This window comes from Notolepis coatsorum (assembly GCF_963971535.1).
Source record: "Notolepis coatsorum genome assembly, chromosome: 6".
Lineage (NCBI taxonomy): Eukaryota > Metazoa > Chordata > Actinopteri > Aulopiformes > Paralepididae > Notolepis > Notolepis coatsorum.
In genome coordinates this window covers 20,373,097-20,393,405 of record NC_140170.1, presented here as the reverse complement: position 1 = coordinate 20,393,405, position 20,309 = coordinate 20,373,097, and the positions used below count along the sequence as shown (strand labels likewise).

Genomic DNA, 20,309 nt, shown 5'->3' with positions numbered 1-20,309 from the left:
TCACAGGAGTAGGGTTTCTCTCCTGTGTGAATTCTCTGGTGTGATTTCAGATTAACCAGATGACTAAAGCTCTTCTCACACTGATCACAGGAGTAGGGTTTCTCTCCTGTGTGAATTCTCTGGTGTGATTGCAGATGCTGTTGCTGAGTAAAGCTGTGTCCACACTGGTCACATGAGTAGGGCTTCTCTCCTGTGTGAATTCTCTGGTGCATTTTCAGATCTCCTCGCTGACTAAAGCTCTTCTCACACTGGTCACAAAAGTAGGGCTTCCATCCTGTGTGAAGTCTCTGGTGTGTTTGCAGAATACCGAGTTGCCTAAAGCTCTTCTCACACTGGTCACAGGAGTAGGGCTTCTCTCCTGTGTGAATTCTCTGGTGTGATTTCAGATTACTCGGTTGACTAAAGCTCTTCTCACACTGGTCACAGGAGTAGGGCTTCTCTCCTGTGTGAATTCTCTGGTGTGATTGCAGACTAATCAGATGACTAAAGCTCTTCTCACACTGGTCACAGGAGTAGGGCTTCTCTCCTGTGTGAATTCTCTGGTGTGTTTTCAGAGTAGACAGTTGCCTAAAGCTCTTCTCACACTGGTCACAGGAGTAGGGCTTCTCTCCTGTGTGAATTCTTTGGTGTGATTTCAGACTACTCGGTTGACTAAAGCTCTTCTCACACTGGTCACAGGAGTAGGGCTTCTCTCCTGTGTGAATTCTCTGGTGTGATTTCAGATTAACCAAATGACTAAAGCTCTTCTCACACTGATCACAGGAGTAGGGTTTCTCTCCTGTGTGAATTCTCTGGTGGGATTGCAGATGCTGTTGCTGAGTAAAGCCCTGTCCACACTGGTCACAGGAGTAGGGCTTCCCTCCTGTGTGAATGCGTTGGCGTTTATTGAGATTCATCTTAGAACTAAAGCTTTTTCCACACTGGTCACAGCAGAGACCTTTCTTCCATCCAAGCCTCTTGGTTTCTTCCAAGGCCTGACAGGACAGCTATCTGGATGGAGATAGTGATGGAGAAGAGTGTCAGATGAAGGAAAGAAAGATAAGTAATTTTATTCAGCTTTTGTTTCAATGCAAGAGGTTTATAATGGTATGTAGCTGGGTTTTATAGTTTAAGAACACTGGGTAGTCCAGAGTGGTTTACAGTTCTAGACGTAAACCACTTTGTTTCAAGCACCAGTTAGTCAACAGTTTCTGGAGCAGGAGTGGTTACATCATGGCTGCGGTTAAGGTCGGTTTAGCCATTTAGTCTCACGTTATGACAGATTTAAGTGTCACCTTATGGATCAAATCTTATATCAAGCTATAGGAAATATCATATCTCAGTAACAATATATATCACGGTATAGTACAATACACAGAGAGAAGCTTCAGCGAGTACAAAACGCTGCTGACCGAAAAGAGAATCCCTCACTGAGGAAAACACAAAGGCCTAACCATCATGTATCACAATTAGTGTTGTCAAAAATATCGAAGTATCGATACATATCGATACTGAATATTTAAAACGGTTTCGATACTCATTTCCCGAAATACCGATACTTTCTGCAGTATCGGTACCAGCTGGCGAGTGTTCTACCGCAAGTTGTTGACACGCTGTTCAGAGCACGCTTGCCCCTCCGCCTCCTCCAGCCCTCCCCCTCACAGAGCCGTCTTCAGTTTGTAAACAAACATTTTAGCTGAAGATGGCAAATGCAGAGCCTCCGCAACTTGTGCTTGTGGATAAAGAAAACAGCAGAAGTGCTGTTTGGAGGTACTTCGGGTTTGAAGTAAACAACGAAGGACAAGCTAAAGACGCCACGATGCCCATTTGCAAGCGGTGTTACAGAGCAGTGCCAACGCGGATCTCCATAAAGAAATGAAAGAGGTTCGTGACAGCTGCTCTTTCAACGTCACTGTGACTGAAGCATTAAACCATTAACTCTAGTTTAATACATGATACGTTGTCTACTGATGGCGCATAATATCAACAGCTGATTCGTTGTTAGTAACGTTACAGCTATTAGCTAACGTTAGCTCCGTTAGCTTAGCTTAGCTGGCCACCTTTATAATTACTGCATGGAAACGGAGTAACGTTAACGTTTAAACGTTATGTCGAGGTCATACAATACTACAGTCGACATAAGGTTAGCGTTACCCCGTTTCCATGAAGTGTTTAAATAGCAGCAATCTTGTTGAAAATGTAACGTTACTAAATGCTGCGAGCATAGCTTCTCTCTCTCTCTCGCTCTCTCGTTATCTTTAAATAAACTAGGGATGCCCCGATCGATCGGCCACCGATCGTTATCGGCCGATAATCAGTATAAATATGCGATCGGTGATCGGTGATAATGTTTTATTTTCACCGATCGTCAAACCCGATCTCACTAGCTGTCGCTGAGTTCTGTCTCAGACACCGGTGGTGCGGCGTCTGCTCTCGAGTCCAGCCCCTCCCGCACACATGTAAACACGGGTCTAGTCTAGTGAGACACGGGAGGACGGCGTGTCGGCGTCTCCCTGAGCTAACGTTAGCTTAGCTACCGTTACAAAATGACCCAGTCAACTATTCACTTTTAGTTTAATACATGAGGCATTGTCTAACCGAACGGTATCTAGCCGGCCAGCTACCGATAGCTCCTGACATCAACAAACGCTCCAACAAGTATAGTAGGTAGGTATGATACCTGTTAGCACACGTTAGCGCAAGTTAGTTCACTGTTAAAAACGAAATGTCCCATTGAACTAAATAATTCACTGAGGCGTTGTATTAACGTTATATATCCGGCTAGCAGTAGCTACAGATAGCTCCTGATATCAATGTCTTATAACACTGATTCGATGCGTATTCGAGCTGAGGGCTTGCTGAGCACAGTTAAGTAACGTTATACCAATAGGGTCCAGGTGCAGCGCCGGAGAATCCTGGCTGTAGCTCGAGGCTACTCGAGTATAGGTCCAGCTGCAGCTCCGGAGAATCCTGGCTGTAGCTGGAGGCTACTAGAGTACACACAGACAGTGGAGCTTGTTGCGTGGTGGCGATGTCTCGCAGATAATACAAGTACAAGTCTAATTATATAATATATATATTTTATAAAAAAATAAAAAATAAAATATAAAATAAATTTTAATTTCTTTTAATCAAAAACGATCGGTATCGGATCGGTATCGGCCGATATGGCTCACGACGATCGGTGATCGGTATCAAAAACGTGATCGGGGCATCCCTAAAATAAACTGTTACTAACTGTTACTAACTGTAATACAAACAGTTCAGTTTGTCAGGTACATGCAACACAGATTACAGTGTTTACATCTGTCTGCTTGAGAAAATACAATGTTCTGCATCTGCAATAAAAATGATTGAAGTGAGATGAAGTTATTTTTAAATGTGTGATCTAAAGATAAACAAAGATTTTTAAAAGTGTTATATTTATCTTCTCTTATAGTACCAGAGAGAAGCTGAGGAGAATCAACCAGCAACAAAAGCTAAATTTGTTTTAAAAAATATATATATATATATTATTATTATTTTTTATTTATTTTTTGGTATCGAAATGGTATCGAAGTATCGATACTTTTCAAGGTATCGTATCGAAGTCGAAATTCCAGTATCGTGACAACACTAATCACAATGGTGATGTCAGCCAGAGATGGGGAGAAGCATGAACCTTTAAAAGGACATCTCTTTGAAAGAAATTACATTTTACAGGTTCTTTTCTAATATCTTTTAAACAAATACTTTTTTATTATTTAACTATTTAATTATTATTTAGTTATTGCACTGCACTGGCAGTTGAACTGCATTGAACTGAACTGAACTGGCAGTTTGCCGATGCACTGTTATTAAAGTTAGTTAACACATCCAGTGCCTTTCAGCAGAGGGCGCTGTGGGCCGTGAGTGCCAGCGCTCTGTTCAATGGGGATAAATGCCGATGTTTGCAGTGCTAAACCTATATTAAATATTATAGCTATGGATCTGATAAGTCGATTGTCAGTGAGTTTCTTCCGGTCAACATGCAAAAAAACTTTTTTTCATCCATACATTTCCGCTTTATACCGTGGTGAATCTGAGTATAGTTTTAGAGTGATTCTGTGTAATCCCAGGAAACACAGCCAAACAGCGTTTTACTGCATTTCATTATAAATCGTGCCATTTCTCGCCTGGATCAATAATCAATCTGAAATCAACGCTAGATTATCTGTATTATGTTTCATCATGCATGCAAGAAAGGGTGGGGGGGGGGGTCGTTTTTCTATGCTTCGATCGCTACCAACGGGACACGGCTCACACACACGCGCTCTGATCGCGGGGAGAAAATGATCAGATCAACGCAAGATTGATAACATATAACCCTTACCTTGTCTATGATGTACTGCATTATAAACAGAGTACAGGCACTTCTGACATTACCACTGCTCCCCTGGTGACATCTGGTATACTTCTGACATTACCACTGCACCCCTGGTGACACCTGGTATACTTCTGATATTACCACTGCACCCTGGTGACATCTGGTATACTTCTGACATTACCACTGCACCCCTGGTGACATCTGGTATACTTCTGACATTACCACTGCACCTCTGGTGACATCTGGTATACTTCTGAAATTCCGGATATAGAATTGGCCTTAGACTTCTTCAGTAAAACTCTCCTATCAATCATTATTAAACACGCACAATTTTAAGAAACTCAAGTGAAGGATAGGTAAACTCCTTGGTTTACACCTGAGCTATCATTAGGGATGGGTACCGTTCACATTTGAACCGATACGGTACCGGTACCTGTGAATCGATATCGATACCGGTACCCAACGGTACCCTTTTCGGTACTTTAGTCTCTAAAAATGTAAGCTACCTACCTCAGTTGTGAAAAGAAAAAATCCAAACTTCAAATAACCACACTTTCGATCGTTTTCGGCTAGCCATTGCCCCGACTGCTTTGTTGTTGAATCAAGTCAAATCCTAGGTAAGCGTGTATTGTGCGTGTGAGCGTTGATGTAAAGAAAATTTTTATAAAAATAAAGCAAAAACGTTTTCTTTTTTTTACAGTACCGAAATGTGGCACCAACGGATGTCACGTGAATCGGTACTCTGTAGTACCGACGTGATTCAGTAGGTACCTTTAAAAGTACCTAATTCGGTACCCATCCCTAGCTATCATTGCTATTCCAAGAAAGGAATAGAGCCTGGACTCTAGCCAGACGCTCTGGGGATCCATCCCATTGCTTATCTTTTAGACAGATTAGAAATAAATGTACATCATCTGTCAAAAATGCTAAATCAAGCTATTATTTAGAATGAATCAGTTCATACTCTGACCAAACAACATTTTGGAAAGCAGTAAATTCAAATAAAACCAAGACTACCATTTCCCTGCCTACAGAGGTCAAATATAATGACTGTTTGATAACTGAAGGTAAAGAGATTTGCTTAGCCTTCAATAGCCATTTTGCCCAAGCTGGACATCTGTTTAATGAAGTAGACTGTGAGCGTGACTGTGAAGGGCCTCCTCCTGGTGACTGCTATGAGCAAAATGAAGGGCTTGCCACCACATCTTTCTTTGAGCCTATTACTCCTAATGGAGTTTTTAATATGTTGGTGTCTATTGATACCAGAAAGTCGACTGGGGAGGACAACTTGGACCCTTACTTTCTTAAATTAGCTGCTCCTGTAATCACAGAGCAAATATCCTATATTTTTTATCTCTATATTAACAGGCATAGTTCCCAGTATTTGGGAAATGGCCCATGTCTCTCCTTTGCATAAAGGTGGAGACAGAACTGACCTGAACAATTATCGTCCAATTTCCAAGTTGTCATGCTTAGCTAAAATTCTGGAATCACTAGTGAATAACCAACTCAAAACATTTCTCTCTAATAACTCTATTCTAAGCCCCCATCAATCTGGTTTCAGAGCCAACCATAGTACAATCTCAGCCTAGGGCTGGGCGATATGACCAAAAACGTTATCGCGATAAAATTATAAAATTATTTTCATATAATTCGATATCGATAATTATCGTCGATATAATGTATGTCAAGTTTAATTAACTTATTATGCTGCTGCAAATGTCTCGAGTCGAGTTGATGTCGTCATCAGTCCGCGCACGTTAGAAGTTAGCCGTCAAGCGGAATATCTCATGGCAATGTAATAAATATGACACTAAAATACTCTCTTCCGCCACAATATATTGAAACGACGTCCACTGTATACCCACACTACTATGAACGTGGCCTCAGAATTCATGCCGCACACATACTCGGCACGTAAATATATAAAACATCGACGTGCAAGCTAGTTAGCCTAGCCAGCCTGTTGTCTTATTATGCTGCTGCGAATGTCTCGAGTCGGGTTGATGTCGTCATCAGTCCGCGCACGTTAGAAGTTAGCCGTCAAGCGGAATATCTCATGGCAATGTAATAAATATGACACTAAAATACTCTCTTCCGCCACAATATATTGAAACGACGTCCACTGTATACCCACACTACTATGAACGTGGCCTCAGAATTCATGCCGCACACATACTCGGCACGTAAATATATAAAACATCGACGTGCAAGCTAGTTAGCCTAGCAAGCCTTGTTGTTGAGTGAGTCCTACCTCTCTACCCAGAGGTGCAGCGCTGGGTCTCCTTCCTGGTCTCATTCGCTCTCGGCCATCTCCTTCACCGATTGGTTGTTAGTGCGTGCTCATATCCAAGCTTGGAAAATCGATATATCGAAACTTTGCGACCACGTTTCATGTTTATTTCGAGGAAATAATTTATCGCGATAGTTATCGTTATCGTTTTATCGCCCAGCCCTATCTCAGCCACCACTTTAGTTATAAATTATATTGTTTCTGCATTGGACAAAAAGAAACATTGTGCTGCCCTATTTATAGATGTATCCAAAGCGTTTGATACGGTTGATCATTCTCTTCTGTTGAATAGACTGCATAGTGTTGGTTTTGATGAGATTGTTTGCGGTTGGTTCCGGAATTATATCAGGCAGAAACCAATGTGTGTAATCAATATTTCAAAAATCTGTGATCGAAATCATATTTTTCCTCCGCAGCCCTGAGACACAGTACTGGCCTCCTCTCAACCCTCTAGCGGTTCAAGAGCGCCATCTGGTGGCCGATCGGCAAAAGCGCCAAACAGGAAGTCATGTGGATGAAGTGCTGATCACCCATATTACTTCCGGCCACTCTCTATAGCTCCCGCGACTCCATCTTGAAACACTCGATAATGGATCGCTCGCCCTAACTCAATAAACAACGTTATTTGGACGTATATACTATTATACAAGCTGGAAATGGACCGGGTATTTCTACATCCCATAATAGGAATATTTCAGTTCCACGCTCATCGTCCAACGGCGCGAGGAAGATACGGTAAGATTCAGCATTATTTTTGAACGTGTTCGATATAAACTGCTCTGATGATCATATCACCCACACTAGATGAATGATATAACGCTGCCCACGGAATTATAAACGATCCCCCGCCCATCCGGTCATCATCAGATGATACGTAGAAACTTCTAGAAAAGCTTCATATTGCACCCTGCCCTAATTAAATTACAACAGATTAAGACTTGGACAAGAAAGAAAGAGGTGACAGGGGGGCTTCCCACCCTCCAGAACATTTACAACAAGCGGTGCAAGGGGAGGCTAAGAGAATTATTAAGGACTCGAGCCACCCGAACAACTGCCTCTTTGAACTGCTGCGGTCAGGCAAGCGATACCGGAGTCTTAAGGCGAGCACAGAAAGACTCAGAAGAAGCTTCTATCCCCAGGCCATCAGGCTGCTAAACGAACAATAATCACTATGCAACAACCATCAAATGCACACAGCACACACACCCACACACTCACTCAAACAAACAACACACTGCAGCACCCACTCTCCACACTTTAGATCACACAAACACACTTACACTTTATATTTATTGATAAAGGATTTGCACTACAACTCGTACACCTACTGTGAATTGTACCTAAATTGCACCTCGTCCCATTTCTCCATTTCTGCCTTGCACTATATAGTATTGTATATTAGTACACTGCACAGTATTGTATATTGTATGGTAACTACGTCTATTCTGCATCGAACATTGTACATATGTCTAAACTGAACACTGACCTCATTTTTTTTACTTCTAATTTTACTATGTTATTTTATTTCATACTTATCTTGTCTTGCACAGTCTCTGGAGCGCAACAGTAAGAAGCATTTTGTATAAAAGTATTCTGTACTTCAGTATGACAACTATTAAAGAAGCTTGAAACTTGAACTTGGACAGCCCACTGTGGCACCTCAAAGGAATCAACCTCTAGTATTATTTAGGAGAGCGATGGATGTAGGAAGGAAGGAGAGCTTGTAGCGGTTGCTCTTGTATCTACTTGCTCTGAACCGTCTCCCTGAGGTAAGAACTTCATATTCGGGATAAAGAATATGAGAAGGGTCCTGTAAGATTCTCTGTGCCTGGCTGACCACTACTTCCTCGAAGATGGATTGGAGTGACGGATACTTGGTGTTTCCGGTCACCTTCATCGCTGCTTTCACTAGCCTTTCAAGCTTTGACTTACACTGTACTGTGAGCGTACCAAACCACACTGCCATCCCATATCTCATCAGGCTTTCTAGGACAGCTTTATAAAATGAGGTCATGATTGCTGTGCTCACACCAAACAGTCCGAGTCTACGGAGGAAGTGAGGTCGTTGGGCTAGTTTGGAACACAGAACATCAACATGTACATCCCATTTCAGTCCATTATCCATTATGTGATGCAACCTCCCTTCCTACCCCCAAACAATTTAGACATGTAGATTGAGCTTAAGTCAGCATGTACAGACAGGAACTTGACCCCATTGAATTTACATTGTTTTTTGGCTAACTAGCCAGAGCTACAATGAGAAACTGTAGGATTTGTGCTAAGAAAGGACTTACAGATGATGTCCACAGTCTGATCTGTTTTCAGAAGCAGGTTTTGATCCAGATGCATGGTTTCCAGTAGAAAGTCTTGGTCCAGTAGACAATGTGTTCTGCCACAGAGAGGCGTTCAAGTCAACCAGCAGACTATCCCGTCTTTATGGTTGAATGAGTACTTCAGTCTGGAAAACAGCCTGTTCTTATACAAGAGAGACAAGAGTTGAGCATTTAGCTGCTTGGAACTGATTGGCCAATCAGAACAATAGACACCTCCTCCATCAAACTGATATTTCCTCTCTGATCATCTTGCATATTTTTTATTTGATTTGTACCTATTGTACTTTAATTATTTAAATCCCCTCTCTCTTAAACCATACTGGGTTATCACTTAACGCAATTTGTTTTTTTAAATATTGAAAATAGAAGGAAGTTGCCATATTTCAGGTTCCAAATCAGACATAATCCTCAGTGGGACTTTATGAATGTAATGATTTTATTTATTCCATGGTATTTGTTAAACATCGAGTCTCAGAATAAAAATGAAATCTAGTGCTCAAGTTTAACGTGGGAAACAAGAATCAACATTGACCATCAGTTAGCTGGTGACTGAAACTGGGACTCTAGGTGTGAAAGAAAGGACTCTACTCTGGTGTTTCTCCAGACCTCTCTTGGCAGAGCCTGAGGTGTGGCCAGACAATAACAACCCCTTCAACTCCCATTCAATTCTAACCCACACATCTGAGAAATGTGCATTACCAAGCAGGGCTATTTTGCTTAGAGGTTACAGATTATACTGTTAAGTTCAAGTTTCTTTAATAGTTGTCATACAGAAGTACAGAATACTTTCATACAAAATGCTTCTTACTGTTACGCTCCAGAGACTGTGCTAGACAAGATAGTATCAAATAACATAGTATAGCATGTAATTTAGAAGTAGAAAATGAGGTCACAGTGTTCAGTATAGACATATGTACAATGTTCGATGCATTAAAAGTGAATCTGCTACAAGATTGGTATTGAAAACTGGTCAACTTTAGTTGGGCAGTTGCCTGCAATGTCATTGTGGTAGTATCTTTCATTGTACAAATAAACTATTGAGTCTCAGAATAAAAATGAAATCAAAGAGACTAGTGCTCAAGTTTAACATGGGAAACAAGAATCAACATTGTATTATTGACCATCAGCTGGTGACTGAAACTGTGATTCTTGGATTATGCCACCAGATTACAAACACATTTGTCAGGTCAGGATATTGTTTTAGAGATGTGATTTCAAGATTTGCAAAACATCAAATGTTGATGGTGTATTTTATATTGGTTAATGTAATTCACAATATATTTCTAAATATATTTTGAATGACTCTGCACCCCCCCCATTCCTACCCCCAAACCATTTAGACATGAAACTATACAGTGACAATGGAAATACCAGAGCCAATGGCCCAGTCATATGTAATAAGCATTTGTATAGCAAGTGAGATACAGTGGCCACATCCACCTCATGATAGATTTGCAATTGAAAAGTAAATATGAAATAGGGAATTATTGACGGAAATAGAAAAGAAAGCGAGGTTTATGAAACAGACGTACTATGAAGGGGGACCAAAGGCGACCAGACTGTTGGCTAGGAGAATCAGGACGCAACAGAAGTTAAACACGATACACACAATAAGGGATACAAAGACTAATGAAATATTGAGGGACCCAGCTGAAATAGAGAGGACATTTAGAGAATACTATGAGAAACTATACACACAGCCAAAGGCAGCGGGAGAAGAGGAAATAGAATATTTTCTGGAGAAGCTGGAGTTACCATCGATAGGGAGAGAACTGAATGAAGAATTAAATAAAATAATTACGGAACGGGAACTGGAAGAGGCAATTAGTAGAGCTAAAAACAACAAATCTCCGGGGAGCGACGGATTCCATCGGAATTCTACAAGACATTTAGAACAGAATTAGCGTCCATGTTAGGGGCGGCATTCAGGCACACGATGGAAGAGGGCAAAACGCCCCCCCCCCCCCCTCGTGGAAGGAAGCCGTAATCACCACGATACCGAAGGAAGGGAAGGATAGAGAATTATGTAGTAGTTTCAGACCTGTGTCCATACTCAACGTGGATTATAAGATGTATACATCTAGGCCTGCCACGATAACACATTTTGCTGGGCGATTAATTGCCCCCGAAAATATCGCGATAAGCGATATTATTGCGACCGGTTAGAGAATTTTTTTGAGAAATTTATTTCCCAAAACTTTTATTTTGAAGCCCACCGCTCCGTCTTTTCCGGTTTAAGACTTTTATTTTGAAGCCCACCGACCGGACCGGAAGTATTGTTGTGATTATCCTAGCCGACAACTTGTCTCGTCCGGTTGTGTTTTTTAGTTTTAACGTTAGCTACTAACGTTAGATGCAGCTACTACAGGCAATCAACGATGAGGAGGAAGCGTCAAAGCAGTATATAATAGAATAGCTGTGGTGCGTAGGCACTGCAGCACGACTAGAAAACGACCCGTTATAATAAATTAATTCATGTTTAACTTGTCCCCGTCTCCAGTGCTTTGACTAGCCCCACCCGTTCATTGTAAACAATGATGCATGTAATTGTATTAACGTTATTCTGTGTTATTCTAACGTTACACTACAAATAACGCTACTTGGTTAAAAGGAGCAACACTATTGAGAAATGTATTAAGCTATATGTGGCGTTGCTACTGCCCCACGGAGCTCCCGTGCTGTGCTCTGTAGTAACGCCAGCTGCCAACCCACACGGAGAGAGACTGCAAGGGGCACTGGTTCCGCCTCATTAAAACAAACGCGCAAATAGCAATTAATCGCGCCCGTCAAAATCATTGCATTCATTTTAATTATCGCGGCAATTAATCGATTTATTGCTTATCGCGGCAGGCCTATATACATCAATAATATCAAAGAGATTCGAGACTTTATGCCAGACATTATAGATGAAGATCAAACTGGATTAATTAAATGGAGACAGACACAGGACAACGTGAGAAAGACATTACACATAGTGGAGGAGATACAAAAACAAGGTGGTAGTGCGGTACTGATTAGCCTAGATGCAGAAAAGGCATTCGACAGTGTGAGTTGGACATTTTTATATAAGGCATTGGTGAAATTTGAGCTAAACGGGAGGGCAATGAAGATGATCAAGGCACTATATCAGGAGCCGACAGCGAGAATTAAGGTGAATGGCAGCCTGACGGATAGAATCAGATTAGAGAGGGCTACCAGACAGGGATGTTGTCTCTCACCAACGCTCTTCGCCGTTTTCATAGAACCACTGGCACAACTGATCAGACAGACAGAGGACATCAAGGGAGTAAGGATAAAGGGAACGGAATATAAACAAGGCCTATTTGCGGACGACGTGATAGTATACATGAGGCAACCAGACAAGAGCTTCCCGGCAGTGATGGATCTACTGAAGGAATACGGCCACTACTCAGGATACAAACTAAACGTGACAAAGACACAGACATTAGCATGGAACTTTACCCCAACGACGGAAATTAGGGAGGAGTACGGGATAAGGTGGGAGATGGACAAGATTAAATACATAGGGGTGAACATCACGAGAGGAGTGGGGAAACTGTTTGAGGCGAACTATACACAGATAAATCAGAACATCAAGAGAGACTTAGAGAGATGGACAGTAATGCCCTTGGACTTCAATTCAAGAATAGAGGTCATTAAGATGAACATACTATCAAGGTTACTATACCTGTTTCAGTCACTACCGATACAAATACCACAGAATCAATTCAGGGAGTGGGACAGACTGATATCGAGGTTCATATGGGCGGGGAGAAGACCACGGGTCAGATATAAAACACTACAACTACCAAAGGAAAAGGGAGGGATGGCAGTACCCAGCCTACAAGACTATTATTATGCAGCACAACTGAGAGCAGTGACGTGCTGGTGTAACGACAGATATGAGGCAAGATGGAAAGACATTGAAAAAGAAGGGGAGGGATACAAGGTACAAGCTCTGGTGGGGGATAGGGAACTATTCAAAGAAAAAGAGGGACTGTTAGATCCAATCACCAAGTGCACCTTGACCATATGTGACTGGGGACGATGGACTTGTTGAGGCAAGTCAATTTTTTATTTTTTTTTACATATTGTGAAAGTACAGATTCATACCTTAAAAATAAGCCATCACTTGAACATTTTGGTGGGATACTTTTCAAGCTACATCCTATGAATCATGGTGATATCAGTAAACGCATTCAGAGATGAATGGCCTTCGAACTTGTGGAGAGGTTCACACCTGTGATTTAATCAACTACAACCCTACCCAGAATGCATTGTATTCCATGGCCCCCCTCTCTCTCTGGGGACATTAACACCTTGCGTCAGGCTCTTTTGTTATGGCAATGACTCTGTCTTGTGGCAAGTTGTTGTGGCAGTTGAAGTATTTGCCTTGTAAGTCTAAAAGCTAAATGACTAAATGTAAATGTATTATAAGGAAAGGTTAACCTTCTGTAGTGTGGTAGTGAAAGGTTAACCTTCTGTAGTGTGGTAGTGAAAGGTTAACCTTCTGTAGTGTGGTAGTAAAAGAGTTAACCTTCTGTAGTGTGGCAGTGAAAGGTTAACCTTCTGTAGTGTGGTAGTGAAAGTTAACCTTCTGTAGTGTGGCAGTGAAAGGGTTAACCTTCTGTAGTGTGGTAGTGAAAGAGTTAACCTTCTGTAGTGTGGCAGTGAAAGAGTTAACCTTCTGTAGTGTGGTAGTGAAAGGTTAACCTTCTGTAGTGTGGTAGTGAAAGAGTTAACCTTCTGTAGTGTGGCAGTGAAAGGGTTAACCTTCTGTAGTGTGGTAGTGAAAGGTTAACCTTCTGTAGTGTGGTAGTAAAAGAGTTAACCTTCTGTAGTGTGGTAGTGAAAGGTTAACCTTCTGTAGTGTGGTAGTGAAAGAGTTAACCTTCTGTAGTGTGGTAGTGAAAGGTTTGTTGGAAGCCTCACATAAGCCATGTAATGTACTATATTAGTTTTAATAAAATGGGGGACCCTGATAATAAACAAGAGACAAATCAAGTTTCAAGATTTTATTATCATTTAAAATAACACGAGAAAAATAGGCATGATAAACATAGACATGCTAAAGTCAATGTTCAATGTTCAATGTTCTGATGGCCTCTCCAGAGTGATCACCGTGGTCTTTTTGAACCGCCGCTGGATACTTTGGCTGGTGTGCAATTATAGCGTGCATTCATAACGTCCAGACAGGAGGGATATACACGGTGCTGCGCGCATTCATAACGTCCAGACAGGAGGGATATACACAGTGCTGCACGCATTCATAACGTCCAGACAGGAGGGATATACACGGTGCTGCGCGCATTCATAACGTCCAGACAGGAGGGATATACACGGTGCTGCGCGCATTCATAACGTCCAGACAGGAGGGATATACACAGTGCTGCGTTTGTCTTCAGCAGAAAATAGTTTACATCAGGGCCCCCCACAACAATAACCTCTCGCTCCGATGAAAAGCATTTTGTATCACTCCGTTTCCTTATTAAATTAATTTACTTTTTAGCCATTAGGTTGCAATAAATGCACTCTAACGAAATTCGTTCGCTCATAAAATTCTAACTGTGTTTTAATGGTGTTTAATTAAGTTTCAAATAAGCGTTTTATGACGCTGGCGCGGCGGCCTCTTTTTTTATCTTTTTTTTTTTAGACACTGCGTTTGTCACAAGTTACGTTGCTTATAACTTATAACTTATAACATTAAGATAGTGTATTAACATTGTTATTCTCTGGAGGAGAGCTAAGACTGTCTGTGTGTGTTTCAACACCTCATCAAGTACCCAATACTTGATACCCGGACAGGCCGCACCCAGCGATTAACCCGCTGCTGTAGTTTTTCCACCTTATGAGAGAAAATCCTTGTCGAACTATATAACAATAATTACCTCATTTACAAGTTGTATTTAAGTTTGCAAATAAGGGCAAATAAGGGAACACATTAATATATAAATAAATATAAAAAAAATAAAGATTTCGATTTTTTTGGATTTTCTGAACAGCAAGACATTTTTTCACTTAGCGACATTTCTCTCTGGCCGAATCAAATCGGGTTTGGTCGCGTCTGGGCACATATGGAACAGAGTAGTAAAAACACACAAATTGGAGAAGCAGTCAGGGGTTCTGAGATGGGTAGCACATGACAAGAGATTCAAGCCAGGGAGGTTGGACCATGGATTCAGAAGGTGGGAGGGGGGGGGGGGGCAACAGCAATATGCAAAATGATAGAGAAGGGGGAAATGCAAACCCTACAAAAATTAAACGAGAAATTTGGACTAGAAAACAGGGACCACTTCAGATATCTACAGGTTAGAGATTACTACAATAAAGAAATAAGAGGAGACAAGGACGAAGAACAGAATGGAATAATCGAGATGATAGTGTGGGCATACGAAGGGGGGAAAGGAAGGGTAATTGTGGGAAGATTATAAGGGGAACGAAAACGACATCACAGAGGAAGGAACAAATGCAACACAAGAGGGCGAAGGGTAAAGGAGGAAAGAGGTTCATGGAGGGTCTCTGAACCCATGTCACACACTTAATGTTTTCTATTTTTATTTAGGGTATGACAACTGTTTTATGTTTTTACACTTCATTATTTATGTATGTGGAAATTTTTATTAAGTCAGTATTTTTTATTTTCATTTTTTGGGTATTACATTTTTTTTCTTTATTGTTTATGTCTGTTTAATAGTGTTGTTGATGTTATTGTATATGTTGTGTTGTATGTCTATAAATGTTTAATAAAAATTTAAGTTTAAAAAAAAGAAAAGTAAATATGATGAGACTGAAGTACCCTATAAACATGTACATAGCAGGGAACAATTAGGGTACTAAGGCTGAATAGGCGTAGTTAGTGTGACCAATACAGTATCATTATAGCATTATTCATGCTGAATACCTCCGATAGGCCTCCCATCTTCAATGTCTGGTAGTGTTGTCAAAAATATCGAAGTATCGATACATATCGATACTGAATATTTAAAACGGCTTCGATACTCATTTCCCGAAGTACCGATACTTTCTGCAGTATCGGTACCAGCTGGCGAGTGTTCTACCGCAAGTTGTTGACGGCAACGCGCTGTTCAGAGCGCTCAGCGCGCTTGCTCCCCGGTTCCTCCGAGTCCAGCCCTCCCCCTCACAGAGTCACAGAGAGCCGTCTTCTTCAGTTAGTAAACAAACATTTTAGTAGGGCTTGGCGATATGACGATATTATATAAATATCGGGTACAGTTCATTAACGATACACTTTTTAAACGTATCGTGGATATCGTGATGTTTTGCCCAAGAGGCTTGTGTCGCGTCAATCTGGTCCACACGTTGACACTTTTGAACAGCGCCGCCCCACACACACACTACTGCATCAAAAGTTACTACTTATGATAACAAAGGCATTCGTTTTGTGGCATTAAAGTTATATAGTTACACTTTCAATAACATCAGCGTATTTACATAGCAACGACCGAGGTCGACCTATATAGCAAGCATTAGTCGTTCATATCTCAGCCCGTGCTGACTCAGTTGTGCCCATTCTGCGGTCTGTTAATAAAGTTTTCAATCAGACAGATGTATGGAAAGGCTTTTATTATAACATCCGTTGCAGTAAAATCATTATGCCTCCAGTCGTTTAGTCCTTCTCCGGAGCTAAAAGCTAAACGTCGGCCGCGGCGAGCTACGGCTGCCATTGTTATTGTCATTGTAAAAAATGAATACGCGCTTGCCGATTGGTGCTAAGAGCAGCAGGGCGGGTGCAAGCGATGTGACGTAATTGGCAGACGCGACTGTCAATCAAAATGATTCTGTTTGCCGACTGAATGAATGAGAACGTTATTAACAGATTGCAACATGGGTACAATACAGTACAGCTCAATACAACAACAGTCAACAGCGGACTGGAGGATGCAGACCAGAGAAAGACTTTCGTCTTGTTTACATCAGGGTCCCCCATTTTCAATTCATCATATTTCATATCTAAATCATATAATATCTCATTGCTAAATATATGCAATATATAATCTAATAATCCAATAATCTAAATCTAATATATAATATAAAAATGCTAAATGCATGGGTATTTTATTTCGTCTTTAATGTTAGCTTGCAAACTCAAATACTGTCTTGGTAAGCCTCATAATGAATTTTGGGGAAAAAAAGAAAAACATCGTGATGCGTATCGTGTATCGCCGAAAGGTCAGAAAATATCGTGATATCATATTTAGGCCATATCGCCCAGCCCTACATTTTAGCTGAAGATGGTAAATGCAGAGCCTCCGCAACTTGTGCTTGTGTAACGGGGAAGCCCGTGAGTATATCCACAGTCACAGAAACAGGGGTGTTGACAAGTGACTGTGGCAGTAAGCGGGCTGGTAAGTTAAACTCACTTCCTCATAACAGGGTTAATAGACGCATAGGTACGGTACATAGCAGTGGATTCACTTCTTAGTGCAGCGGTCTATGTCGTCGCCCGCGGAGCGGGAGCTCCCCTGTTCGACTCCCCCTCGGGACATTAGCATTTAACATCAACGCAGAGTGAACCAATACGATCCGTCACAGTGGTGCCCAGTGACCCGGATGTCCTGAGGGGCGTGAGTTTAGGGAGGTGAGTGTAACGGGGAAGCCCGTGAGTATATCCACAGTCACAGAAACAGGGGTGTTGACAAGTGACTGTGGCAGTAAGCGGGCTGGTAAGTTAAACTCACTTCCTCATAACAGGGTTAATAGACGCATAGGTACGGTACATAGCAGTGGATTCACTTCTTAGTGCAGCGGTCTATGTCGTCGCCCGCGGAGCGGGAGCTCCCCTGTTCGACTCCCCCTCGGGACATTAGCATTTAACATCAACGCAGAGTGAACCAATACGATCCGTCACACTTGTGGATAAAGAAAACAGCAGAAGTGCTGTTTGGAGGTACTTCGGGTTTCAAGTAAACAACGAAGGACAAGCTACAAATGCCCCAATGATATTTGCAAGCGGTGTTAGAGCAGTGCCAGCGCCGATCTCCATAAAGAAATTAAAGAGGTTCGTGACAGCTGCTCTTTCAACGTCACTGTGACTGAAGCATTAAACCATTAACTCTAGTTTAATACATGATACGTTGTCTACTGATGGCGCATAATATCAACAGCTGATTCGTTGTAACGTTACAGCTACCAGCTAACGTTAGCTACTGCTAGCTCCATTAGCTTAGCTGGCTACTTGTATAATTACTGCATGGTAACGGAGTAACGTTAACGGTCATACAATACTACAGTAGACATAAGGTTAACGTTACCCCGTTTCCATCAAGTGTTTAAATAGCAGCAATCTTGTTGAAAATGTAACGTTACTAAAATGCTCCGAGCATAGCCCCTCCTCCCTCTCTCTCTCTCTCTCTCTCTCTACTGCAACCTCTCTCTCTCTACCGCCCTCTCTCTCTCTCTCCTCTCGTTATCTTTAAATAAAAACGAAACTGTTACTAACTGTAATATAAACAGTTCAGTTTGTCAGGTACATGCAACACAGATTACAGTGTTTACATCTGTCTGCTTGAGAAAATACCATGTTCTGCATTTGCAATAAAAATTATTGAAGTGAGATGAACAGTTATTTTTAAATGTGTGATCTAAAGATAAACAAAGGGTTTTAAAATTGTTATATTTATCTTCTCTTATAGTACCAGAGAGAAGCTAAATTTGAAGCTAAATTTGTTTAAAAAAATATATATATATATATTTTTAATTTTTAATTTTTTTTATCGAAATAATATCGAAGTATCGATACTTTTTAAGGTATCGTATCGAAGTCGAAATTCCAGTATCGTGACAACACTAATGTCTGGTATTCTGCTATATATCCATAGAACCCACGCCTTATTTCTTACTTATCAATGATGATGTTGAATCAGTATAGTGAGTTATTTCGTTCTTGTTTCTCATGTCAATGGGGTCAAGCTACTTTCGATACAAGCTGACTGAAGACCACTGAAACATATTCCACGGTGTACCCAAAGTAGATTTCTGTGAGCTTAAGTCAGCCTGTACAGACAGGAACTTGACCCCATTGAATTTACATTGTTTTTTGGCTAACTAGCCAGAGCTACAATGAGAAACTGTAGGATTTGTGCTAAGAAAGGACTCTACTCTGGTGTTTCTCCAGACCTCTCTTGGCAGAGCCTGAGGTGTGGCCAGACAATAACAACCCCTTCAACTCCCATTCAATTCTAACCCACACATCTGAGAAATGCACATTACCAAGCAGGGCTCTTTTGCCCAGAGGTAGCTGTTTACAACATTACAGATACTTCTAAAAGTGAATCTGCTACAAGATTGTTATTAGAATCTGGTCAACGTTAGGTAAAATACTGGGCAGTTGCCTGCAATGTCATTGTGGTGGTATCTGACTGTTGTTGTACAAATACACTTACATTTAATGAAGACAAATAAACAACAGACATTCAGGCATGTTTAGATTGTTTCAGAAAATAAGAGGCTCTGCAATGCCACGAAAACAATCTAATAAATAATTGTACTTACAGATGATGTCCACAGTCTGATCCGTCTTCAGAAGCAGGTTTTGATCCAGATGGTTTCCAGTAGAAAGTCTTGGTCCAGTAGACAATGTGTTCTGCCACAGAGAGGCGTTCAAGTCAACCAGCAGACTATCCCGTCTTTATGGTTGAATGAGTACTTCAGTCTGGAAAACAGCCTGTTCTTATACAAGAGAGACAAGAGTTGAGCATTTAGCTGCTTGGAACTGATTGGCCAATCAGAACAACAATAGACACCTCCTCCATCAAACTGATATTTCCTCTCTGATCATCTTGCATATTTTTTATTTGATTTGTACCTATTGTACTTTAATTATTTAAATCCCCTCTCTCTTAAAACATACTGGGTTATCACTTAACCCAATTCGTTTTTTTAAATATTGAAAATAGAAGGAAGTTGCCATATTTCAGGTTCCAAATCAGACATAATCCTCAGTGGGACTTTATGAATGTATTGATTTTATTTATTCCATGGTATTTGTTAAACATTGAGTCTCAGAATAAAAATGAAATCAAAGAGACTAGTGCTCAAGTTTAACGTGGGAAACAAGAATCAACATTGCCCATCAGTTAGCTGGTGACTGAAACTGGGACTCTAGGTGTGAAAGAAAGGACTCTACTCTGGTGTTTCTCCAGACCTCTCTTGGCAGAGCCTGAGGTGTGGCCAGACAATAACAACCCCTTCAACTCCCATTCAATTCTAACCCACACATCTGAGAAATGTGCATTACCAAGCAGGGCTATTTTGCTTAAAGGTTACAGATTATACTGTTAAAAGTGAATCTGCTACAAGATTAGTATTCAAAACTGGTCAACTTTAGTTAAAATACTGG

The 20,309-nt window shown here is 41.1% G+C and overlaps 1 long non-coding RNA gene across 1 annotated transcript; it reads right to left on the bottom strand.

Annotated features, from left to right (window-relative positions):
• Positions 1-622: 622 nt before the first annotated feature.
• Positions 623-19,616, bottom strand: LOC311229367. Its single transcript, XR_014619758.1, has 3 exons — positions 19,463-19,616; positions 8,912-9,087; positions 623-990 (listed from the first exon to the last, which is right to left on the bottom strand). It is a non-coding gene; the product is annotated as an uncharacterized lncRNA (long non-coding RNA).
• Positions 19,617-20,309: the final 693 nt, after the last annotated feature.